This window comes from Cyprinodon tularosa, unplaced genomic scaffold (genome assembly GCF_016077235.1).
Source record: "Cyprinodon tularosa strain WSP-4 unplaced genomic scaffold, ASM1607723v1 ctg156, whole genome shotgun sequence".
Lineage (NCBI taxonomy): Eukaryota > Metazoa > Chordata > Actinopteri > Cyprinodontiformes > Cyprinodontidae > Cyprinodon > Cyprinodon tularosa.
Genome location: NW_024038395.1, coordinates 921,859 through 948,573, shown reverse-complemented (window position 1 = coordinate 948,573; position 26,715 = coordinate 921,859). Strand labels below are relative to the sequence as shown.

General features: G+C 38.1%; 1 protein-coding gene and 1 pseudogene across 2 annotated transcripts in view; one reads left to right on the top strand and one right to left on the bottom strand.

The window, feature by feature from the left end:
• LOC119780150 (zinc transporter ZIP11-like) overlaps positions 1-26,715 on the top strand; it is a 241,477-nt gene that overhangs the window by 94,687 nt on the left and 120,075 nt on the right. The gene's annotated exons all lie outside the window — the stretch shown is intronic.
• On the bottom strand, positions 6,277-6,734 carry LOC119780163 (annotated as a pseudogene).

Sequence of the window (26,715 nt, the reverse complement as noted above, 5' to 3'; positions counted from 1 at the left end):
GTCAGCTATATATATTTTTAATATATAAAAGCCATTTCTTCTCTGAGAATGTGTTTAATCAAGAGCAACTACTGTATGCAAGTTAGCAAACACCTATAAAAAATACACTATATATAATATATTTTCCATGTGAATCCCAGTTTGTTCATGCTTCTTTGCGTTTTCTACAAAGTGCTTTAAATCAGTCCTACCTTTCTTTATCCATGCTGGGTGAGATCTTGATGTTTGAAAAAGGAGGCAGGGAAAGCAGGATAGAGCGTTAGCCTCGCTACATGCAGTTAGCCAAGCCTTGTAGCTAAACAGGTTCTGTAAAAAGAGTACCATCTCCATCTGTCTTTGGACTGCTGATCAATTTTGATGTTCTGCTGATCAGGTCCAGCTTCTCTTGGTAAGTTTGCTTTAAGTGACTTTACTTAATAAAATTTTTCAGATCTTGTGCGCCCAGAGCTCTCCTATCCTTTTGCATTGCAGAGGAGCTACTGCGCATGTACAACAAGATTTTTGCGCCCAGAGTGGAAATGCGTCACCAATCCGACGACAAACAAAATGATTTTACTCGTTATTAAAAATTTTATATTTATCTTGCACATCTAAAAAAATCTATATATTTTTTTATGTCTTAATCATGCTCATTGAGTGTGTGGGGTGGCGCCCTCTATTGACAAAAAAACAAAACAAAAACTAAACTTTTCCAATGTGCAAAATGTTATGTACTAACAGCATACAGGAGGGTGAATACATCAATCCCCTTACATACAATATGGTGGCAGCAACATGTTTTATAGATGATCCAGCTGATCAATGAAGTTACCGGTAATCAGAAATGATAGAACCATATATAGAGCAAACTACAAGAAATATTTGGAAAATCTTTTAGAATCTGTCCAAGACTTCAGACTTTTCTCAGGAGTTCATTACTAATTGTAGTTCAATTGTAGTTTTTATAAGTTGAATCAAATGCTTTAGCCTTTGAAATGGAGAAATATTCTCTTTTGCTACATTAGATGTTTCAATATTTGAAATTATAGTTTTTCTCTGCATTTCTCCCATTGTTGACAAGTTTCCTAAAAATTCAGAAAGACGGTCACTAATCTGTGGTTATAAAAAATTTTTCTAGCTCTAGTTTCCCATTTCTAAATTTCCTAAATTTATGGTAATAAGACTAAATTTTTAGCCTTTAAGTATAACTAATGAGTTGCTTTAAATTTTCTTGTTAAAATTGAATAATTGCAACTTTGATTTAACCCATGTGTGCTCCAGCCATCAAATTCCATTGGCATGCATTTGATTGTGTGGTTTGGGGAAAATTAAAATATATATTTTTTTGCTATTATTATTGTTTTTCTTTTTTTTGTACATGGAATATTAACAAGGACAGAGCTTGTTGGTTTCATTCACATTCTGAACTCATCCAATTTATGAATCAAGTGTAACTCTAGTCTGTGTCATTCCAGACGCTTTGACTACACGTTTCTTCTTTTAGATGTAACTCGTTGCTGATTCATCATCTGTGGAGTGCAGGATTCATGCCTGAGAACAGAAGGCTGAAGAGAGGTTGAAATCCCACACTGTGTGCCACTCTTCATGAGATTGGTCTTGTTTCAGGCAGGGTAAAGGATTGCATTAGCAGAGGATGTTGATTCGAGTCGTGCATTATTAATGGCCCTTTGCCCACATTGAGACCTTCTCTCTGCTTGATCACGTCAATGGAAAGCATTTCTTCCTCCTGAATGTGAGTGTCTGACTGCAAGTAAAGAGTTGAATTTTTTAACAGGTAATATTGCAGTCTTTTTCGCTTACAACTATCACTTATATGAGGCATTGTGAACATAACTAATACAATAAATGAATGTACTTAGAGATGAGACAGCAGAATAACATTCCATTTAACTGCAATAATTTAGCATAGATGATTGTCAGAATCCTAAATTGAGAAAATGTTTTATAAATGCTTGTGAGTTGAAATTGTAACCATCAATTCCTGAATCCTTCTTTTTTCTGTTAGCATAATTTAAGCTTGGAAAATAGCTTGACTAATTAAAGTGATTCCTGAAGACTGAGATGGTAATTTTTGACAGAGGGCACATTTACTTGTGCCAACCTGGACTGCTGGGAGGCAGAATGAGTGGGTTTATAATTAGATGGAAAGCTGTATGGAAACAACAAAATTTAGAGGTCTACTAATTTACCTCCACCTGCAAAAACACCACAGGTTTGAAATTAAGGAGAAAATTTTGTGAAAAGTATATGTGACAATTAATCATGTATAGTACCTTAGAAAGGTGGAAACTACCACGGCCATTTCCACATTAAAGGAACATTGTCACATTATATACCTATTCCAGAAATACAAAAATCAATTCAATTCAGTTCAATTCATTTTATTAATATAACGCCAATTCACAACACAAGTCATCTCAAGGAACTTTACAGTTCAACCAGATCATACAGTCAAATTGATTCAAAGTTTTCTATCTAAGGAAAACCAGTTGATTGCATCGACTCATTGACTCAAAGGCAATCCCTCACACTAAGCATGCTTGTAGCGATGGCTTGTAGAACCAGGCTATGCAGCACTGAGATCTAACAGGACAACTAGAGATACAAGTCCATCCAAAGCGATGCCCTGATCAACCAGCGTTCCAGGTGACTAGTTGATCAGAGAGCTGATTGGATCAGCCTGATAAGTTTCTCTGGGTTACTCTCTGTCAGTCACCTTGTTACCACTCAAAGCTGTGCATCCTGTGAAACGGCACAGGTTGAATCCTTGAGTAAAAAACAAAAATATAGGACTAATTTTATAGCAGAATATACTAAAGTATATCCACGTGTAGTGAAGGTGAAGAACAGTTGCGAATCTAGACCAAATGTACCAGGGGGCCAGGACAGGGCCAGTGTGTTTTCATGGGGGCACAGAAAAGCATGAAATAAAAAACAGGGCAAGGGATTCAAATATATTAAGAGAGCTGTATGAAGTGAAATTTCTTTTTGATTAGGTTCAATAAAAATTTTATTTCTTATGAGATCAATATACATTTATAATTTAGGATTTTTACATACCGTATTTTTGACTTAATATATAATAGTTAAAACTACCGTTTTCTATAAAATCTGAATAAGAACTCAAGAAAAACTGTTAAATTCATCTGTAAAAATTTGAGCATTTTTTTTTATTTGTTGTGGGAAAAAAACATCTAGCAGATGAAAACTGGGATCCTATCTTGATACCACTGAAGCTATCACTTTATTGTTGTTGAATAATTAGTGAAACAGAATTTGTAAAGAAAAAGAATGAAATAGATCCAAAGGACCTATCAGTAACAATGTCTGTTGCAGCACATATCATCATTAGAATTTCTTTTAAGTATTATTTCTTCAGTACAGGGGCCATAAAGGGGCCAGGATATAATCTACAGGGGCACTGGCCCCCGTTGGCCGCTGTCTAGAAGTGGCCATAGTGAGGAATGATGACACCATGGTGAGGGGGGGATACTGTAAGCATCTCCCTGAAATAAATTTTTGGAACTTGAGATGTATGACTTTATTTTACTGACTACAATATAACCAAAAGTTATCCTCACTTAGCGTCATTTTTCACAAAGTTTACACATGGTGCTATAATTTTTTTTTTTAGACTTTTTGACACTTGGAATAAAATAAAAAAAAACACAAAAAAAAAAAAAAAAAAACTTTAACTAAATTTTCAGTATGTTTAGTTAATGGTATTTAAAAATGTGACAATTTTACCGGATCTTTTTATTTTTTTTTTCTGAGTTGTTTCTTTCAAATAATGCTTTAAGCATAAAGATAGAGCCATTACAACTCTTCATAAATGGAAGTTGCCTTTGTTTTTTATGCCATTGTCCTTGATGTCTATTTTTACTTGTGTGTATGTGGGAGTTTATTTATGAAAACTGACCTCAAGCTACATACAGTTGCCTGGATATTTCCTCATATCTTCCTGAGTGAGTCATATGTGCTTATTGTGAAACTGTGGGTCATTTTTGGGAAGGTTTTATTGGTATTCCAAATCCTCTTTAAAAATATATCTTGTTACAATTTAGGTTTAGGTAACAGTAAATAGGATTAATTAAATAGATAGAATTAATTAGATATTTGGTTTTTTTTTTAAATTACATTTCTTAATTACATTTTCATTTCCACTCATCGTCTCAGGTGTTCTATTGAATATTGTGAACCAGAATAAAGCAGATAAGCTGATAAGCTGTGGTAGAATTACTACTGAAAAAAATCTATCTTCTCTTTAGTGTAAATTTTCCCTACTTGAGCCCACAAACTGCCAATTTTTTCATGTGCTTGTGTTCATTTTCTTAACTAACTTACTGGCTTTCTGTGACCAATTGTGTCAGTAGCCTCTATTTATAAAGAGCTTTTCAAGCCTGGATGTAAACATGTTCAATTCAGTTTATCTATATAGTGCCAATTCACAACACATGTCATCTCAAGGCACTTTACAGAGACAGTTCAACCTGATCAAACATTCAGATTGTCTCAAAGTTTTCTATTAGAGGAAAACCAGCTGATTGCAGTGACTCATTGACTGTAAATTAATCCCTTACACCAAGCATGCTTCTAGCGACAGTGGAGAGGAAAACTCAATTTTAACAGGAAGAAACCTCCAGCAGAACCAGGCTCAGTGTGAGCGGCCATCTGCTGAGGCCGACTGGGGTTTAAAGCTACAGTGTGTAATAATTACAGGCATATAAATTCAGAAATTTAATATATTATACATAACTATGTTATTTATCATCACCTATGAGCTCAGCCTTTTAACCATAACATTTGCGTTGCCTTAGAATTCGTTATTTATAATTACATAGGAGCGGGTCTCGCAGCCATGGAGGCTGACATCTTTGCGCTACGGCAGCGCAGAGGCAACAAACTAGCGATTGCGAGATCTCCCATGACGCTCGAAAATAACTACGGCAAGTTGAGAGAGATGAACTGAGACGGTACTGAACAGTAGATGGCAGTATTATGCCTGAGAAGCGTTTAGTCTGCCTGAAACCAAAGAAGAAGAAGAAGCAGGTATACTGCGCCTCGGTAACAAGAAAGGTAAACAAGGCGGCAGGCGTGAGTGACTTTGCAAACTGTTTGGCACTGTGTGGCCAAACATCAGACGAATGGAGGATCATGCCTACTCTGTATCACAACGAAAAGCGGCGGACACCGAACCCCCGTCATCTAAGAAGCGGAAACACGACGAGAATAAACGCAAGAGTGACAAGAAACGACAAAAAACACGGATCAACATTGGCACGGCATTTACACGATGGAAGTCACTGATGGAGGAAAAAGGTTTTCAAAGTGACGCTCAAGTTGCCAGTTTTCTCTTGGACAGGTAATTAATCCTATACACACAATTGTCTAATATCACTGCAGTTTTTGGAGTACAGGATGCTCAGACCTGTCTAAAACAATAACATGCTGCGTGATGATGCTGTTACTCTCCAGTATACTTATTCAGCAACGTCCCTGACGTTTCACAGGTAATGATTCAGTAATTTTCTGTAAAATAATTTTCTGGATATATACCTCGGTTACTTCTCTCCGGCTCCTTTGGAGATCTTCAAGCCTTTCCTCCTCTGCTCTCACCCCGCTGGCTCCCCTCTCTCGCCTGGCCCCAGCTGCACGCTCACCCCGGCCTCTCTGCCCTCTTCCTTTCCCTCTTCCTCGCCTTGTAACCCCCGTGCCACAAACAAGACTTGGACTCTGTAAACGGGGAATATATATTCTTCCAGCGAACACAATCTCGCTGTTAAACTAATGACTACAATTACTTCGTCTGTTTATATCACCATGCAAAGCAGCTCACCAAAACGTCACAACGACGTAGAAAAAATAACGGGTATATTTATTATCTTAAGTCTACATGAAATCTATACCCTACACAGACTAATGAAATACTATCTGTAAAATTATCTATGTAAACAAACCTCATCACTTGAGAAGGTAGGTGATGCGGACGTCGTGGAAGACATTTTGTCCCGTAACGCTCGCCGTACTGTTGGGGGGGAGAAGCGGTGGGGGGGAGACGTTCATGTTGCTGCAGTCTGCAGTCTGACCGCTAGATGTCGCTGAAAATTACACACTGTAGCTTTAAGGAGAAAATAGCAGAGATGGGGAAAGAAGCAAAGATACAAGCCAGACTCAGTGAAGTTTCACCCCAAACAGTGCTTTGGATTCCTGGAGCACAGGTAGCCTAGTCCAAGTACAGCTTTCTCCATGTTCTCTCTGGGGTATGCCAAGCCCATCTCAAAAATACTCAAAAACACTCATGGGAGACTCATCCTCTTCCTGCAATAAGTCAGCTTGTTCACTGGCTTTGATGACGCTCTTCTTAGACATGTCCTGAATCTCTGCCCCCATCAGGAACTTGTCTAAAATGAAGTAAGCCTTCTCAAAATTAAACATTATATCAAGCTCATAAACGCTGCCAAACTATTTATCCAGGAGCTCAACAAAGTGGTGCATGATGCCCAGTGTGATCAGCTTGTTGTCCTGTTCTTCGATGGCGTAGCAGAAATATAGATTGGTGTACCTTTTATAGATAATATTGAGGTCCCTCAATTTAAGAAAGCTGCACATCTTAGGTTTGCGGGCAAGAAGTATCTGCATCAGCTCTCCTTCTTGTCTCATTCTGCTAAGGCTGTGCACGACTTCTGCAGCTGCTGCTTCCCCTGCCGGCTGAACAGCAGCATTAATTGCATCATTATGGAGGGATTTTCTCTCGAACGTTACAACCTTTGACTTCCGAGTCCCACATACTGTTTGCCCAGTGGCTAATGCTAATAATCCATCGCTGTCCGGTTATTTTTACAACATTGAACGCAAATATTTTCCTGCTGTGAAACACAAACTGAGCAAGTCTGCCTCTATTAAGCATGCGCACTTCAACCCCTCACCGACTAACCTTACTTCTTGACCTCTATAGGTATACCTTGCTGTCTCAGAGTTTGACCTAATTTCATTGTTGACACCATAGCTCTTTTTTAAACTTAGATTTATCGACAGATTTGTCAGCTGGTGACCTTGGGGCCCAAATATAGTAATGTGAACCCATCACTCCTTCTGCCTTTAGCCATCAGAAGATATGACTCCTGTGGTTTTGAAGGAGCGGTGCAGATCAGCAACACTATTTACAGATATTATGACATTTCAACCGTATTTCAATGGTAATAAATAGGCCAAAGTATAAAAAAAACTAATTACACAAATGCACCCATACTGTCATTCAGAACCACTGATTCAAGCTTGAATGTTAATGTAGTTTAACCGAAATTCTAGACCTGGTTTATTTGCTGGTAAAGTTACATTGTCAGGGAACATGGCCAGCTCAAGGGCTATGGTCGCTGAGGCGGTTTTCTTGTTTAGGGCTGCTCAGTGGGGCGGTGGGTTGTACTCCCGCTTTGCAGCTAGAAGGTTCCAGTTTCGGTTCCGGGCCCGGGGTCTTTCTGCATGGAGTTTGCATGTTCTCCCTGAGCATGCATGGGTTCTCTCTTGGTACTCCAGCTTCCTCCCACATTCCAAAAACATGACTGTTAGGTTAATTGGCTGTAAGTGTGTGCAAGGATGGTTGTTTGTCCTGATTGTCTGTGTTACACTGCGATGGACTGGCGACCTGTCCAGGGTGTAGGGGGGATAAGTGTGATGGAAAATTGATGGTTTTCCTGTATGAAAGTTTAAAGATTACTGATTAGTTTAGTGTACTTTTGGTAACTAAAAATTATTATGACACTTCTTAAGGTTTAATGGGTGAAAATAGGCTCAACTTGCTTCCCTGTTTCCACTTAGTTTGGTGAAAGCATTATTTTTTTTATGATTTTACATCGCAACATCATCTGCATAGATTTTGACATAGATATTTACCCAAGAGGCTTCTCCAGGTCCGTTGCAAGACAACTAGAGAAGAGTCTTCCTGCCTACAGCCATTAACACCTCTTTAAAAAATAAGCAATGAATTACTGCAACATTTAATTTCCTTTTTGGATTAATAACGTATTTTTGAACTGAACTGAATTGAATTTTCGAATTCTGAGAATTGTGCACAGCATATCCAAAATGAGTTGTTTATTTGAAACACTAAGTATATAAAGCTTTTAAGAGTTTGACCAGGAATAAAGCCATCTTACATATTTTGGAGAATTTTTTAATTACTTTTGTGTTTTTTTAATGCACATAAAGTAAATTATTCACTGTCGTGTCTAACTTTGTATCGTCAGCAGCCTTGACTGAATGCAGAGTTTGAAGGTTTTGCTCTCCCAGTAGATGATGACGGCAATGCCTCCAAGCTACATTGGACATTTTGTCTCCCACTGTGTGTGTATGTGTACTGAAGCAGGAGTGCTTTCCTGGTGGTTACAGCCTGGGATGCTCTGCAGGTAGCAAAAGTCCAACAGAGCACCATGATTCATGCAGCCAACAGCGGTTCTCCACCTCATTTATTCACCAAATGGACACAGAGCTCATGCTCCATGCTGAATATTACATGACTAAATGCACGCAAGATGCTGTGCATGCATGTGTGTCTATGTGTGTGGAGGGTGATTTTCCTATTGCTCTGACTACTGTCCGGCTCAGCTGTGAATAATCATTTCCCTTTGAAATGTCACCTTCCAAACTCGGTGGCCCTGTTCTGATCAGGGTGTAGGGTTTTGCCGTGAGTATGTGTCTGTGTGCAAGTACTCCTGTCTTGCCATCAGAGTGAGAATTCCGATTTAACCACCAAACTGAGGACCGTTGATACCAAAATGAGGAGATTTTGCTGATCCTCATTTTCTATTTTGCTAACTGGTAGTTTCAGGAGTAAAGTGTGAATTGAGTTAAGGTTAGGGTTAGCTGTGCATCTGTAATGGCTAGGTTTAGGTTTATAGTCAGGGTAAGGGCATAAAAAGAGTTTAAAAAAAGAAAATAAGACTGCGAAACAATTGGTGTCTACTTTTAATCCTCACTACACTTTGACTAAGATGTGAATCGAGGTTACTGTAGGTTTATGATTAGGTATTTATTGGTGATGATTAACGTCAGGATAAGGGTCTAGATTAGGCCATATGAATGCCAAATGAACAGAAGTTCATTGAAAGTCACCATAAGGATAGCAGGATATAATATGTGTGCGTACAGATGTGGGATTTAGGTAATTGGAAACTGTATAGAGAATAAAAAAAGCCTGCCTTTGAGTCTGGGCTCATACACCGGAAATATACAAATGAGTCCAGCCTCTTAAGACTATGTATGTGGAAATGAGGCAGTAGCAACAATACAGCCCTCGTTACAGCTTCTGTCTCCCCACTCATGGGTTTAAGAAGGGCATTGTTGCCATAGAAACTTCATTTAAAGTCCTTGCATGGGCTTGGACAGTTGGTGCACAGTGAATGCCCTTTAATACTTGTTCCTAATAAGACAGCAGTACATCTTAGCATCAGAACAGCCCATTAAAAGTCTAAACTTTAAGGATTAGGCAGTTGTTTTCTGCTTTGACAGTTTTACTAAAATTACATTTTATCAGTGTTTCATATCAGCTAAAACAAACTGCTCAGATAGTGGAGTTCTTTTGGTACCTATAATATATTTAAATACAATAAATGCAGTTTCACAGTTTGAACAATGACTATTGCATTTCGCCTTTTACAGAGGGCACCGCTTGACGTCAATCTTTCGGGATATCACACCTGACTGCCCCACATAGCCATTGTAGGAGGGGTAAACAACTGTGCAGTAATGAGTAGTTCTGACTGTACATAAATAGGCCTACAGCTAAATTTGTCCTGATTGTGTTATGGATGCTTTAGTTAAGGGTGGGAGGTAGATAAATCATCCTTCCATCTTTTTCAAACAGAGAAAGGACCAAAAATATTGGCTTGGATGCAAGTTTTAAGAAGGAACGACAGAAATGACAAAACCTGAAGTCTAAAGTCAAAGTGGATCTATGTGTTTAGTAGGCACTGACAATGTGTTTTAATGAAGGGGGCAGAGTAGACAAGCCATTTTTAATCTTAATGGAAGATAGAGAAAATTATCTGGACAAAAAAGGGAAATGCTCTTAAGCGGTTTGTGGCTGGTTTTTAAAAAGCCATTTTAATTTAGCCCTAGAACTGTTTTGTGGTCCTACCTCCAGTACAGATACCGACCAGCTGCTGCCTTTTCTCCCGCATTCCCTGCCCGGTCTGCCCCCATGATTCTCTGAACTTCTGCTGTCCTCTTTCCATCTCCCGCAATTAGTCTAGAGACTAGCCTCAGTCAGTCGTAGCTTTTTCACGCTCTGGGTCCCTGGCGGACTTCATCTAACTACCGCTGTCCTCCTGCTGGCCAACTCTCATCTGCCTTCAGCGCTCTGTTTGCCCATCGGACTTATGGAATCTCTGTCCTGCTCCCTCGATCCTCCGCAGGTGACCTCTATAGCTAGCCTTGGTCAGCTGTAGCTTCTTCCTACCCTTTGTCTGTTTCCCCGGCGAATAAGAGACAACTTATCTGCCCTTATGTTTTGATAGGTTTTCTTCGTATGCATAAATCCTTATGACTTAAACCGCATGTAAAATTTACTAAGAATACTCTGAATGTCTCCTTCTGGTTGCTAAGTACCCCTCCTAAAATGGCAGCAATCATTCTTAGGCCCGTTCTTGGATGTGTGACGTCACTGTGATGCTATCTATAACTATGCTATTATTTTCGTCAGGTAATACGAAACTGCTTCTCTAACCTTTTATAAAATTGTATTACCTCTGCATTTGCAGAGGAGCAAACAATCTGAGTTTGATCACCCTGCATCATAAGTGCATATTTTACTTGTCAGAGTATTAAATTTGATTAGTTCTCTTTGTGGGAGACAAGATATTAATTGGAGCATCTATTTTCCATGGAGTCTGACTGATATCTCAACAGTCTTCAATAAAATTCAAATCATTCTCGGACTGGATTCTTCCAATTGTAGGTTTAGCAACTTAAGCCCCCAGTAAGATGTTAAAGTCAGAGAAATATATTTGATATCAAACAAACGGTTTGTAGCTTCAGTCTAATTGATTATTTCATGAAGTAGTATGCAAAAATATTTAATAAGGAACCCATTAAGCCCAGCTCTATCCTCTCTGGGTAAAGCTGTTCACTGCATGCGTAAAAAGTCATGCTTTTCTTTTTTTTTTACAGACTTTCACTGCTTTATTACTGTCCGTAAAAATTGTTCACCTCAGACGTTAATGAGATTTTAACACTTTGACTCTTGGGCAGGAATGTTTTTCTTTGCCTGAAGCTAGTAGAGTCTTTGCTGGCTGTTTAATTATAAAAGGCAGGCAACCTTGTCAGCTTCTCAGCCCACGTGATCCAATCAGTGCAAACAGCCGATGTTCAGGCAGATGTGGTTTGGAAAGGCATCGACATATCAAAGGTGTACTTAAACACCTTGCTGTTCATGGAAAACTTTCTCTGCAGTGGTGAATCGTCTTTTTTGATTAAAATGGCCACCAGATCGCTGAGTGTAGGTTAGTCAAGTCACTAAAGAGTCGGCATAACTGGCTTAGCTCAGCAGTGAGAGGTCTACGGTATAAGGCAGTGTGCTGCTCCTGATAAGTGCTCTATGAGGGTATAGATTCAGGCACAATAAACATTTTCATTTAGTTACACTATTCCACAGAGACTTTTCTCTAATTCTCCCACCGAAATAAGGCAATCGTAGGACTCCTAATTATAATAACCAGCTTTGGGGATTCGTTTGAGCCAAGCGCCAGCAGAGCTGATCTGAGTGAGCTGCTGCCAAACATAACTCTGAACTGAGCTGCTTCAGAAGTTGTTTTGTACTTTAATATATGTACTGAATCTCATGCAAATTGTTTTTTTTTATTTTTTATCTTTTATTATCTTTATGGCTTTAAATTAATAAAATAAAAGGGGCAATGTGTTACATATTTTTGAAATATTCAGGTATTCATTAAGAATTATGTATAATTTTAGTTGTTATTATTAAGAATTATTGAAGTTTTTTTTATTTTCGTCTGTATTTTTACTCTTTAGAGATTTTGTTCAGCTGAAAGTAAATTTTTAAGATTATTAAAAGAAAAAGTTAGGTCCCCCATGCCCCATAACAGCTAGCATCTATCCTTCCTTCCTTCCTTCCTTCCTTCCTTCCTTCCTTCCTTCCTTCCTTCCTTCCTTCCTTCCTTCCTTCCTTCCTTCCTTCCTTCCTTCCTTCCTTCCTTCCTTCCTTCCTTCCTTCCTTCCTTCCTTCCTTCCTTACTTACTTACTTACTTACTTACTTACTTACTTACTTACTTACTTACTTACTTACTTACTTACTTACTTACTTACTTACTTACTTACTTACTTACTTCCTTAACTAGCAGATGGATAATCTTATACAACATAGAAACTTATACTGAAAGTTTGGAGTGTTCGATTCAAGGTGCGAAGTCTAAAGGCCAAGGAGGGAGGAAAATGTTATAAAAAAAAACAAAGGAAGCCAATGTGACGGACAGGTGGATAGCATAAAGGTGTGGCAAAGTCCAGTGAAAATTGCAAATCTTAGGAATAAATGTGTCTGAACCAACACAGGGCCAAAAAGGACATTTAAAGGTCCACAAAATCTAAACTGGGATACCCTTTCCCATCAGTGTAGCATAAAAAAATAAACTACAGCCCACCTCCAGCCCAACCAATTTGTACAGCATCTATATATGTGGAAAAACCTTTTAGCTGATTTATACAGTGTTCTGTTTTATTTTTTCCTTGTTTACCTTCACCAACACCTGCCACTTCAACAGAGAGGTGTCGGCTTTGTGGTGGGACTGTAAATTTTGTCCGACTTTTAAAGCAACCGTACACGAGCAGAAGTAACATACCAGCTGTTCAATAACAGCCTTCAGCCGAAACTATACGAGCATCTGGATAATCGCAAATCTTCTGCACTAAATCAAATTAGTTTTTGTAAAAAAAATTTTTTTTACACACTTAATTTTTGATCAACGCCTATGGTTCAATACATTTAGATATCGTTTATAGCTTGCTCTCCTTTCTGTTGGGTGCAGTTATGTTCCACTAATCTGGATTCTAGTCCTTTAAACAGGGGGTGTTAATGAATCAGGAAGGGAAAGGAAAGGGCTATGAGGGAAGCTAATCAACTTAGAAGCGATTACCTGGCAAAATTGAGGTCTCTGATGAGTTTTTCCGCTTCTCATGATAAATAAACAACTAACATGTCAGAGACAAATACCTGCTTCTTGGTTTGTGCCCAGTGGGCCCCTAATGTTGTCTTCTATTCGATACCCTTTTGGCTTCTTTTGGTTGTCCTTTATCTGTGCTCAGTTGAATTATTCAAACAAATGCACAGGAAAAGAAAATCCTTCACATCCTAATGGAAATGTTAGTGGCTTCCTTCTTTTCTACGGAGCTTATTTGGTATGTGGACGGGTCTCTCCATCATTACTGCTTTGGTTTTTTTCATTTCGAAAGCCAATGTCTCCCAATTGTTGGCAGGATTTGTATGCATAGCAAAACATGTCTAACATTGAAGATTGGATAAATTAGCATGACAAGAAAGGTGAAGGAAATGTTATGGCATAAAAAAGGGATTAGTACAACAAAATGATAAGTACCACATTAGAATAGGATTATCGTCAATACATTGCTCTACCATTTTGCTTTATTCCTCGTCTCAATTACTAGGAGATGAGAGTTTTAAATGTTCAGGGTGCTTCCTTGTATTGCTTAAAATCAAAAGACCTAAAGATACCAGAGAAGCGTCCCAGCTCTTAACAGAATGCTGCAGCAAATAGAGCTGAGAAAAAAAACATAAAGAAAAAGAGGCCATTTCTGGCCACGGTGGGAAAGCAGTTTGACTCAAAAAAGAAGGAGGTCACATGTAAATAATCTGGAAACCCTTCCAACACATTTAAAAATAAGTCTGCATTTCCACAGCTAATGTTTTTACCTAAGGCAAATGTCACTTCAGATTTCCTCGTTTAACACTGGTATCACCAACCAATTCTATTTTAAATGGTAGATATGATTCACTCCAATACAAACCCAATGACAGAGCCACCATCACGCCAAAAACGAATGTTTCTCGTTATGTTAAAATTAAACCACAGCTGACATTACGCATGTCACCGTACCAGTTCTTAATTTGTATGATAGGATTAGATCTGGGATGGAAAATCAGATAAAGAGTGTGGGATTTTGGTTTGGCTTTCTGTAAGGACATGTTGTGTTGTATTTTTAACATACTAGTGCGCAGGTAGATTTTAAACTGCAGTATGCTTCCTCTTGGGTAATATCCTAGAAATGTTACACCTCCATGTAGTTGCTCTGTTTTATTTCTGACGTTAAATCTCAATGGTAATGTCCAGCCTTAAATGTGGCGACCAACAGTGACTCAAACTCCTTCCTCCAAAGGCAAATAGAAACAACCTTGAACACGAGTAACACCATTTAACTGTTTCTGTTTAGACAATTTTTGCCTTTTTCTACCTCTATATTTTCGGTACTATATGGGAAAAAAATGGGTTACCAATGTGTATCAACCCTCCAGACCACTCGGGTCTTCTGGCTCCAGCCTGCTCTGCATACCTAGAACCAGAACTAAACATGGAGAAGCAGCATTTAGTTCCTATGCTCCACTTATCTGGAACAAACTTCCAGAAAACTGTAAAAGTGCAGAAAGCCTGAGTTCCTTTAAATCAAGACTAAAAACACATTTGTTTAGGATTGCCTTCGACTGTACTAGTTAAACAGTTCAACTGAAACATCATTAGTTCAACTTTTTTATTTTCTTTAGTTATTTATTTTTTTTTCCTACTTGCTCTGATTGTGTTTTATTTTCCTATATTTTAATCATGTAAAGCACTTTGCATTGTCTTTGTACTGAATTGTGCTATACAAATAAATGTGCCTTGCCTACCAATGAGATTTGAATATTTTCTAAGTGCTTTTAGTTACTGTGAGTGAGACTGGCTAACATTCAGCTAAAATAATCATCTGCTGTAGAGCAGCCTGTTGAAAGTAACAGAGGGTATCCATATGTCCCTTCAGCTGGACACTAGATAAAAGAGACAGGTTATTAAACTAATTTGATGTGCTGTAAATTAGAACTTTGGCCAAATTAACTTTCACAAAAACTCTAAATGTTCACTCACAACCTTCTTTTCCCTTTATTCAGTGTCCTGATTTATTCTGTTCCTCTATGCAACCGATTTTTATTCATTCTTGTGTGCCAGGTTGAATATTGGCTATTTCTTTTCTTTTCTTTGGCTACCTAAAGACAGCACAGACTAAATGAGAATCTACGTCACCCCACTGCAGTCACTCTTAATTGTTCCTCTGTGCCAAAATAAACATTGTAAGTGACTGACTAGCTTCTCTTTGTGTTTTCCATCAGAGGAAGAGGGAATTGGTTGTCTAATTTCAATTATCCCTCACTGACTTTTGTTGCCTCACATCTTGTACAGGAAACTCTCTATTTAGGAAGAGCGGCTGCAAGTTTTCTCCATATAATTACGCTTCACCCTCATGAATTTAAACCAGTTCTTTGTTTGTGAAAGGAGTGATGCAGACAAAGCATGTCTGGGCAGTATTTGAGGTAGTTTTCTGCTCTTCTAAATTAAATCCATTTAATTTGGAAATTTCCGTGTCTTGAACGTTGCTTGGTTGATGGATTATTAATTATTTTTTGTTTATTTCAATCCCTTCTTCCCTATATAAATAGATTACGCCCCTCAACTCATTTTGAGACTCAACATCTGAATATCAGAGCAGCCAAAAGGAGAAAAACTAATATTAGTGATTGTTATAATAATTATTTGTATTTTATTATCATTATTGTTTTTATTACTATTATAATTTCCATTCTGCAGGAAGGTGCTGAAATAAATAATTGGTCCATCAGCTAGTTATTTAGTTATATTCAGTAAGTTATTTGCTATCCTGTTTTGTTCTTCAACATAGCAAATGCAAAATGAGAAAAGGCAAAGCTGCATTAATGATTTATGATTTCACATGGTTCAGTGTCAAAGCTTAGACTTCCTGGTTCTGCAGTATAACCTTTCCTCTCCACAGCAGCAGAATAGCTGACATGCCGCTGACAGCCATCTCCTATCTCACTATAAGAAAAGGATATTTCCAGTTTTTAACAGGGCATAAGTTGCTTCTAGATGGGAAGTTTTTCCTTGTGTTAAAAAGTGTGAATAAATAACGTTGAATCAAATCTTCCTCTTTATTTCTTATTTTTTCTAACTGCTGAAAGATAACCAGCTACAACTCTAGATTGAAACTGGTCCATCATAATGTTTTTGGGTCCAAGATAAAAAAAAAGTGTTTTAAAGTTAAATAAACTGCTTGACAGAATGTAAAATAGATTATCTGAAATATTATCAACAATTAAGAAGGTTCAACTCATGCGAATAGTGCTTTAATCAGGCATAACTAGAGATGCAAAAGTAAGTTTTGGATCTGAAACCTTTTACTCATTAAGTAATACAAGTAAAAAAGAAAAACACCTAAGTATCCAACCTTGCTCCAACTGCATTGAATCTATGTAAAATTGCAATAAACAAACAATAATTTACTTTAAATCTATAAAACTATAACTTATAAAGTTGAGTTTTTAAAATTAGCTTTTTATTCTACTGTCTAAGAGATTCCAATATTGCTATTAATAAATAAATCAATTTGAAAGGATTTTTAACCTGCCCACTGCAAAAACACTGTGCCACCCCTAGGGGGCACACACCCCAGTTTAAGAAACACTGCACTAATTAAACCGCTGAATGCGTGCACATACCTGCTAATGAAATCTTGGCAGTTGAATCTATCAGTATCTGTATTTCAGTGAATCGATAGAGATTGGATTTTTGTCTCTGAGCGGCACCAGCTGGGTTAAAATTTAGCAACTCTTGGTCTCCAATTCTTAGATTTCTCTGTACATCTTTAGAATAAGCCAAAAAAATTCAAAGTGATGATCGACTTTTCTTTCTCAGAATAGTTTGAAATCAGTTTCTGTAAAATTGGCATAAAGCTGTAGAAGTACAAATGGCACAAACATCATGAAAAATACAACCCTGAATCAAGCATACATTTCCATTCTGTAATTGTACAACGATTAAAATAAACAACAATGTTCTGTAATCACATTGCATGCAAAGCAGAATTCACTGCAAAGTGCTGCTGTGTTGATGTCTCCCTCAATAAAGCGCTTTTCACTGATCCTCAGAACGAGCTGAATGTTTTATTCATGAGAGAAAGTTTGTGCTCCGCGTATGCAATCAGTGAGGAATAAATATAGCTACAGAGGTTTAAAAATGGCTTCCAGTTAACATTGGTCTCTCCTCTTATGTAAATTAGCCACATGCTAATTGCCTTAAGATAACCATTGCTGTCATTTCTAGCTTACCTCAAATAAAAGCGATCCGGAAACTGACTTCAGACCTTTGGCTGATCCTTAATTCTTGTTATATTGTAACATAAAGCAGCTTAAACATGTTTTTTTAAAGATGTAATTCCCCATGTTTTAGATCAGAAATTGTTTAATCAGAATCAATCATTTTGCTTAAAGGTTTATTTTACAGAAAATTTGTCTATTTAACATTTTAAAGTGAGATTATATTAATAATGTATATATTTTAGCAGTTTTAAATGCAGGACCTGCATAAAGAGCCACTTTTTAGAGAGTAAACAGCCTTAAAATGGAACAAACTGACTCCAATGAGTCAGAAATCAGACAAACACACACTTCATGTTTATCCCAAGTATTAACAAATGAGGAAACGATGCAACGATGACAGCATGTGTTTATAGGAAACCCAAAATAAGAAGCGGCTTATGCCAGACCTCCAGGATCTGTTATTACGTTCTGTCTAAACTTCACTGTCATTTATCTGATGATATATTCCAGTTGGCAATCTGCTTATTCATTTTGCAGAGCTCCTATTCAGACTGTCTTTCTATCACAAACACACGTCCTCATCCATGCTGTCTTTAAAGCCTCATCTTTAAGACACTGACCTTTTTTGTGTTGTTACATTCAGTGCAAAGGCTTCAGAGCCAACCATTCTAGTCCAGGTGTTTAACAATGGAGCATTTTCTTAATTTGCTAAATTATTTTTATGTTTTAGGGACTTTTTTCCACATTTGTCTTTATAAATTCAAGTAATTATGAGTGTTGAGGGTTTATGAGGTGATTAAATAGTTTGTAATTTCCTCCTACTGGCTCTAGTTGGAAAAACTCACTTAGAAGTTGATCTGCCACCGATCCAGGCGGCAGCGTCACGGCACTGTGCTCTTTCTCGAGATAAACAGCTTTACAACATTTTGGAGGTTTATGAAAAGGAGCAAACAAAAAAAAAACTTTTAGGAAATGTGTTTGCTCCACAGCCGTCCCCCTAAACAAAATGAAAGAAATAGAAAAAAGATGAGGTGCTAGACCACAAATGCATTGCAGATATCAAAATACAAGGAAATGGATCCACTCACTAATTATAGCTCCTAAGTTGGTTTATTTACCAAAAGATTAGTGTGCAGATCCATTTTATTTTCCAGTTTGTTAACTGCGGTGCCTTTGTGGTTCAGCACCTAGGTATAAATCTTTTCAGAACCTGCCTGATTTTTCACTTTTTTCAGTCCCCAAACAAAAACGAGGATTCAATACCCAGACCTGGCCGTATTGTTTTAGCATCAATCTTTGATCTTGGATCAAAATGCCGCTATAACATTTCTAGAGACAATAAACGCTTACTCTGCACTATTCTTACTACTATGGCACTTCTCTGACTTGTGTAAAAGTAACATTTTGCAGTGAAATAGGCTTCTGTACACTGGTTAACATTAGATAATGTTCAATAATTCAAACATTTGGCCAATGTATAAAAGAAGACCACAAAGGTCAGAGGCAAATAAGTTTAAAGCTGGGCAGGTTATGAAACATCAACTAAGCTTTTAACATCTTCAACTCCACTATTCAGTCTATCATGTAAATATGAACAGGTATGACTGAATTGCAACCCTAGTTAGACCAAAAGCTATAAAGAGTTGTTGTTTTTTTATATTAAATTAGCTATTTAAGCCTCCAGCTCAAAGTTAAGATCAATCAGAATGGGTCTGATGACTCTGCTAAAAGCCTGGACACAACAATGTATTTATGGTTTGTCACTTTTCTGCTGAAAACATTGTCACTAATTCCTGTGATGCCTTATTGAATGGCCTGTAAATTAATCAATACGGTGAAAATCCATTACTCCAGCTAGAGCTGGGCGATATGGCGATATATATCGTGAGGACGAGAGAAACATGTCTATCGTGACCTTTCTCCTCTATTTTTTCTATCGTGATAAACTTTTTTATTATAATTATTACTGCTAATATACATTTTAATATAATTTGTCAATATAACATTTTGCGTTTTTGCTATGCAAACTCTAAGTGTATATAACGAAAAAAAAGAGAATAAAAAGATAATGTGTAGAGAACGTGGTTTTGCGACACTACACCGCTTTACGTCACGCGGCTTTGCACCATACGTTTGCAACATTACTAACGGAGAGAGCCCGCGAAATTTCTTTCTGGCTTGAAAAAAAATGAATGATGGACACCCAAGAAGATGTTACCACAGCAGCGGTTACAGAGTCCGAAACGGTTGCCAGGTCACAGACACAACAAACACCACTTTTGCCCAAAAGGGGAGGCAGCTCGGTTGTTTGGTTATATTTCGGATTTCAGCCATCTGATAAAGAACAAACGCAGCCGATATGTAAACTGTGCAGCAAAGCCGTTCCAGCGGCTGATGCAAATACTTCTGGCCTCTTTTACCACCTGAAGAAAAATCATGAACAAGAACACGGGAAACTACAACCACTCCGATCAAAACAAACAAGGGATGAAAATACAGGAAGCACTGGAAAGAAATTCTCACAGCCGAAGCTTAAGGAAGCATTCGCCCAAGGATCACAATATGAGAAGACGTCTCAGCGACACAAGCAGATCACAGGTGCTATTTCACGCTATATCTGTAAAGGCATGGCCCCCGTTTACATAGTCGAGAAAGACAGCTTTCGGGACCATATAATTACCAGTGCAGACACATTTCTTCTTAAATAGGCGAGGCGCCTCCTAGTGGAAAACAAGGTAAGTGAAAGACAAGAGAAAAACCTGGCCTTGGAATTTTATAAAATGTCAATAACAAACGAATATTAAATGATTAATTACTGCAGCGCAATAGCCAAGATTCTATACTGTTCACTGTCATGGCCGCAAATTGCATAACCGGTGTTCTTGGTTTGGGGTTGGGATTCTCATATTAGGAAACAAGATGATGGGTAAAAAATAGGCGATGAAAGATTTTTTTCAACCCTGTCCATCTGACGGACTATGAAAACATAAAATGCAACATCAGTTGTGGTATATCGTGATATATATCGTTATCGTGATATAAAATAATCCATATCGTGATATAGTTTTTTTTCCATATCGCCCAGCCCTAACTCCAGCATGTTGCTGTATTATTTTTGTTCTCTTTGTTATAACATAAAAGGAAAACTATGTAAACTAACAGTTATTTGAATAGACACCTATCCATGTTTACAATAATCTAGAAACGTATGTATTCAAAGTCTGATATAAGACTTTATCTGCTTGAAATATATTATGCCATTATTTGACCATTTATACAATTATATAAGGTGTCCCTGATGTATTTTTGGGTCAAACTAACTCTTATCAGATGTTAATATAATATTTCCAGTAGTTTTTTTTTTTAAATAAACATATTTTAGGAGATTATAGGCAGTCAATATCTTAAAGGGACACTATGCAACATTTTTCAGTTAATTAATGTGTTCCATAACGTTATGGATGATTAAATGAGTCATTTCAGGTTGAACAAAAGTATTCTCGGCCGCCCTGGTGGTCTGTGGGGGAAATACCGCACTTGCAACTGCAGGAGCACCGACCCGCACCCACAGGCTCAGAAGTCTCGTGAGAGTCAGTCTTGCTTTACGGCGAGAACTGCTACACGCCCCAGTTAAAAGCATTCTCGTTGCTAGCACAGTGGCGATCTTTGTGCAGTTATGCTACGTTCACGCAGCAAAAGCAGCAAAATCGTGTCTGCTGCTTCATTTTTGCTGCTTGTACCAGTTAGTTCTGACGCGCGGCTGAAGCAGCTTTGCTGCTCCTGCTGCGGTGCAAAAGTGTGTCTGAGGCGCATTGGGCGGAGCTTCACTATCCTTTCTCTGCCTTGCAGCTATATTTGCTGTGATCAGTGGGAATAAAGTAGTTTTAATATGTGTTTAAGTGAGAAAATACACCTGAAAACGTAATCAGTGCAGTCAGTTCATTCAGATTATTATTCTGCCTTCAATATTTTTTCTGTCGGAGCCGCTCAGACCCCCACATACCAGCGGGGCGCCGACAGTATGGATCCCTTCATCAGCAGCGGTTCACCGCGGCAGCTGGTAGGTGTTTTTCATCTAAATAATCCAAACTGCATATTCTGCCGGCAGATTTCTGCATTTTAAGTTAATTTAGGCGTCAATAAACTGTTTAAGAGGAGTGATCATCAGCGCTGTGTCTCTCTCCCTGCGTTAAACGCGCCCGACGCGCTGCTTCAGCTGCTCAGACGTGCTGCGCCTGGTGCTCAAAACGCGCCGCGGGACCTTTTGATGCGCCTTGACGCGCGTCAACCATTGACTTTGCATGTAAACTCGCTGCTTCTGTCGCGCCAGCTACGTCCAGTGTGAACGCAGCGTTATTCATTCGCTGCTAAGCTCAAAACAACCGCGCCTGGCTTGACGGAGAAACCAGGAGAACGGCTGTGCATATTTACGACAGTGCACTTTTACTTTCGCCCTCTGGAGGGAGCCTCGCTGGAAAATCAACACCGGTTGCATAGTGTACCTTTAACGGGAGAATACGACTTTTTTTTCAGTATCAGAAGTGTTTTATCTAGTAGTCTAATGCCATCAGAGTAGCACTTCTACTATCTTAAAACAACTCTGATCTTCAATATGTTATTGTAGTTTATGCAGCTTCTGTTTTATAATCCTTAACTTATGAGTTTTTTTATTTATTGGTAAAATTCAAAGAATCCAGTGTTTATTTTTATTGGAAAAGCAGGTAAGGGTTATGATTCCTACCTTAGTTAATGTATTTTGATGTGCCTAAATATTCAGAGAGCGTAAAGCAATATTGAAGAGGCTGAAAGTGCTTTATTCTCTTCTAGCTGTATTATATTTGATCTTTAAACTTATACTTTTATTGCTTTCATTTTGTATTGCTATGTTGTTTTTACTTTTTATCACTTTGAAATGCATATACGTAAAGTCAATTATAAAAATATAGTTTAAATAATAAATTTTATTACTTGCAACTTTGTGTTTTTGCAATTCTTTCTTTTTATGGCCACCCTGCTCCCCCAGTAGTACATGTAGTTTCCACATTTTGAAGGGCAAACCAACCCAGTTTAGACCTGTTCTTAATGCCACACAGTCTTTGTAGATCACCAACAACATGCCAACTATTTGCAGATTTATTCTTTTGTTTTTTTTGTCCACGAGCAATTTAGTGTTCCTTCTTTGGAATTTCTGAATATCAATCCCTTTGATGGATATTTAGTGTATGTAAATGCTTATAACATTTTACCTACCTAGAGTCTTTAACTATGGAGCATGTTCAACCATTACACCTACCTACCTTCATATACTCACTCTCCAGGTCTAAAACTGTACTATATTTTATTTTAGCCAACGCTAGAAGTAAGGGGGTGGAACATGAAGTGCTTTGTTATCACACCTAATGCAAGCATGGACTGGTGGGCACAGAGAGGAGGGAAGATTGTCGGCATTCTGTTTTTAGGCTGTGATTTTTAATTCTTCACCTAACTCCTGTTGTCTTTGTGTGTGTGGGTGTTTTTGTCATGTTATTGCAGCACTCCCCCTAGGTAGAGACTTTCTGACTGTGTGCCCCGTAGTCATTGTTTTGCAATTACTGCATCTCGCCCCCTTAAGGTTCTTCACTCTGACTGTGAGCTGCTACATTTTGGAGGAGCCTTGCTACAGTACCTGAAACTTTCTTCTAACATGTGGCAGAGTTAAAAACAGTTTGGTGATTCACATGAATGTTCATACAATCATCCAATTAAAAAGTAACAGATTACTTTTAGCAAAGCACACCCTAGCGTATCTTTTATATGCTCTAGTTTGTGGCCAGAGTGAATACATTTACATAATTGCAATTAGCCTAATGCATGAAATGAATAAGCTTACCCTATTTGCTGCGCATTTTGCTTTCAACTGTCCTTATATAATCATTATAGATATTTAAAAATTATTTTATTTTAATTAGTCTATGAATACTGTTTTTTTGCCTTTTTTGTCTTGACATCATCCTAACCACAATTTATAACCAGGCGTCAACAGGATCCACACCTTATTACACAAACTAATCAGTGTGTGCTGGACTGTGTATGTGATTATTGATGTCATAACATTGCTTTATTCTCCACTGGACTAACAGCTCATCAATTAAGAGCAGGGTACCAGATTTGACAGGATGTCAGCCCATTTGCACATTTGCACACACGTACTCATGTTAAGCCACCATGAAACTGGATGTGTGTACATTTGTGTGTGTGGCCGTGGCTATGTGTGTTTTACCTTGTGGGGACATAGGGTCATTTTTTCATGAATATGCTACTTTAAAAGAACCCAACCATAGAACCCTGTTCCTTATGTAGAAGCAATATGGTTCTTCGGTTGGGAGTTAGGGTAAGAACTAACATGTGAGTTTAGTTAAAGTTTAGGTACATATTGGTAATGGTTAGGTCGAGGTTAATAAAATAGAAACAAATGGAAGTCAATAGAAAGTCCTCATAAGGATATAACTTTATTTGTAACATAAATAAACAAAGATCAAATAGGAAATAAAAAAGCACAGTTGCAAGCATTTGGCATCTAGAAGTGAGTTGAGCCTATTAGTTAATATTAGATCATTGTTTCAATGTTTTAGTTGTGGTTGATAAACTTGCTGCTGTATGTATCTACCATTACAAATAATCAGTGACTGTCTGATTAAGGCATGGTCATAATATACAGTGGATATCTACACGCCCTGGTCCAAATGCAAGGGATGCCATGATGGGAAAAAAAACATTTTCACAACCTTTTCCCACCTTTCATGTAGCCAGTTACCTGTACAATGCGGTTAAAAAAAACAGGCAGAAAACCTTATCAAATTGGAAAAATGAAAACCTGCTTGCATAAATTTACTAACCCTCTAGCCAATAGTTTGTTGCAGCGCCGTCGGCTTTGATTAAAGCACTCAGTCTTTTTTGGGTTGGGGCCTGTCAGTGTTAGATATTTTCATTTAGCCATATTTGTCCACCCGTCTTGGCAAACTGCTCCAAACCATACAGATTGCATGGGCATGTTCCGAGTACAGCCCACTTCAAATTACCCAGCAGCTGCTCGATTGTATTTAGTTCTGGAATCAGGCTTGGCCATTCCAAAGCCTTGATCATTTCTGGTGAAGCCATTGTTCTGTTGAATTACTGGTATTTGGAACTCTTTATAATTCCCTCCACACTGATTAAGGCCCCAGAAAAGGAGCGGGGGGGTGGGGCTTTTCTGGGGCAAAGCGTGATGCCGCCATCACCATGCTCACTGTAGGTATGGTGTTGTTCTGGTGATGAACATTTTTGTTTTTGTAAAAAATATACCTTTAGGAATTATGGCCAAATAGTTTCCCTATTTCATCAGATAATAACATATTTTCCCTCAGAAGATTTCAGGTTTTTGCAAAATTTTGTTGGGCTTTAATGTTTTTCTCTGCAAGATAAAGTTTTTGTCTTGCTGCCCTACGTCATAGTCCAGACATTTGAAGAAAACTGGAGATTGTTTCAGATGTACTAAAAAGCCAGATATAACTGTGGTCCCTTCAGTGTTGCTGTCAACCTCTCGGAGCTTCCCTGACTACTTTTCTTTATGTCTTTGCAGCACATCCTGTTTTCCATAATGTCACTGTTGTGCCATATTTTCTCCACATAGTGATGACCGACTTCCCTGTTTTTCATTTTATATTTAATTCCTTGGAAATTCTTTTCTAGCCAGACTTATATCTTTAAATAATTAAAACAGTCTGATGCTTTGGATGCTCTCTGAGTACCGCGGCTTGTGCTGGAAGATGGAGCAACAAAAATGTCAGGAAAAGCCTATTGAAACAGCTAACCTCTATTTGGAGTTTATCAGGGCACTTTAATTGGTGACAGGTGTGTGCTGACTCCAATTTAAAAGGAGTCTGATGTAATTTGTTAAATCTGAACACAGCCATATCCCCTGTTATAAAAGCGCATGCAGGCTTGTGGACCCACATCTCTGTTCTTTGTTTTTCCTTCACCTCCCCAAAGGATTCTTTCTGTTTCTTTTTCAGTTGAGTAAAGGTTATAGGTAACATTAAAGGTGGAAGAAGTTGTGAAATTACTTGTTTTGCTGTCATTTTTTACATCACAAAAACCTGGAAGTTGAATGGTAGTGTGTTTTCAAAGCATAGTAAGGAAATGTCTGATCCAAGGGTAGAGCCAATCACGGGCTTAGCCCAAAAGCTGTTTTTTGATATGAAGATGACCTGGTCTCATTTATGCTCACAAATAAAGAGGTACTTGCACTTTGTTATCCAGGACCGTTTCTCAATTCACAAGAATGTAGCTGTTGACTCGTGTTCTCACCAAGTACTTTCTGGACAAGAACATAGGAAAGTATAGACTTGGGCAGAATGGGAGCATACACAACAAATCTGTGTGAATTGGGACAGAAACATACTCGTGACATCGCCAGATGTTTGGCTTGTATGGACCTGCTGATTTCACCTGCTGTTATTAATAATATCTAGATAATAATTTTTTTTACATTTTTTTCATTTAGTGGGAGAATACTGATTAACACAGTCAGATAAACACAAATCAAAGAAACATTTTGCCAGATAAAACAAACAACAACGAAAAGAAACTCGCCATCAGAGCCAGCGGTACTTTACACATGGCTATGCCGAGAGAGGGCTGCTGCAGACGGGCTAACGTTAGCCCTGGCTGAGTTTAGACTCGAAGGACTGCTAGTTGCCACGGTCCTCTCAACATAAAATGTTTTTGAATTATGCACTGAATCAGTAAAGGGGCCGTACAGTGAAACTTAACAATATAATTTTCTCGCCTCAAATGATCTTCAAACTTTCTTTTTTAGAGCAATGGCAACATAAAAGTGACCTTTACCTTAATACTCTCATGGAAGCTGCTGCTGCCACTGTGCATGCTGGGAAAGTCAGTATGAAGAATGCCTATGTCTGCTTTGATGCATGTTCAATAAAGAGGGCGGGGGCTTTGTCCATTCTCGGTCTTGTGTTCTTGTGGATTGGAATAGTACTGGGGCTGAGGCTGATGACGTTTCACAAGTACATGAGAACGCACAAGTACGCATATTGAGAAAGAGCACTGGATTTTTCTGTCTAAAGGCAGGTGGATCTGACAACTGCACCAAATTGATTCACTGATCTGAAGCCAAATTAACCAACCAGAACTTTTTACTAAAGTATCCAGAATCATGCCAGAAGCAGAGACTGACCATTTCTCACCAGGTTATTGCTCCATCTCTGTGTTGTACTCCTCATTCTTGTCTGATATTCTCTCTTGGCCGATGTGCTGTTTGTGCTACACTGAAACATTTACCAGAGCAAATCCA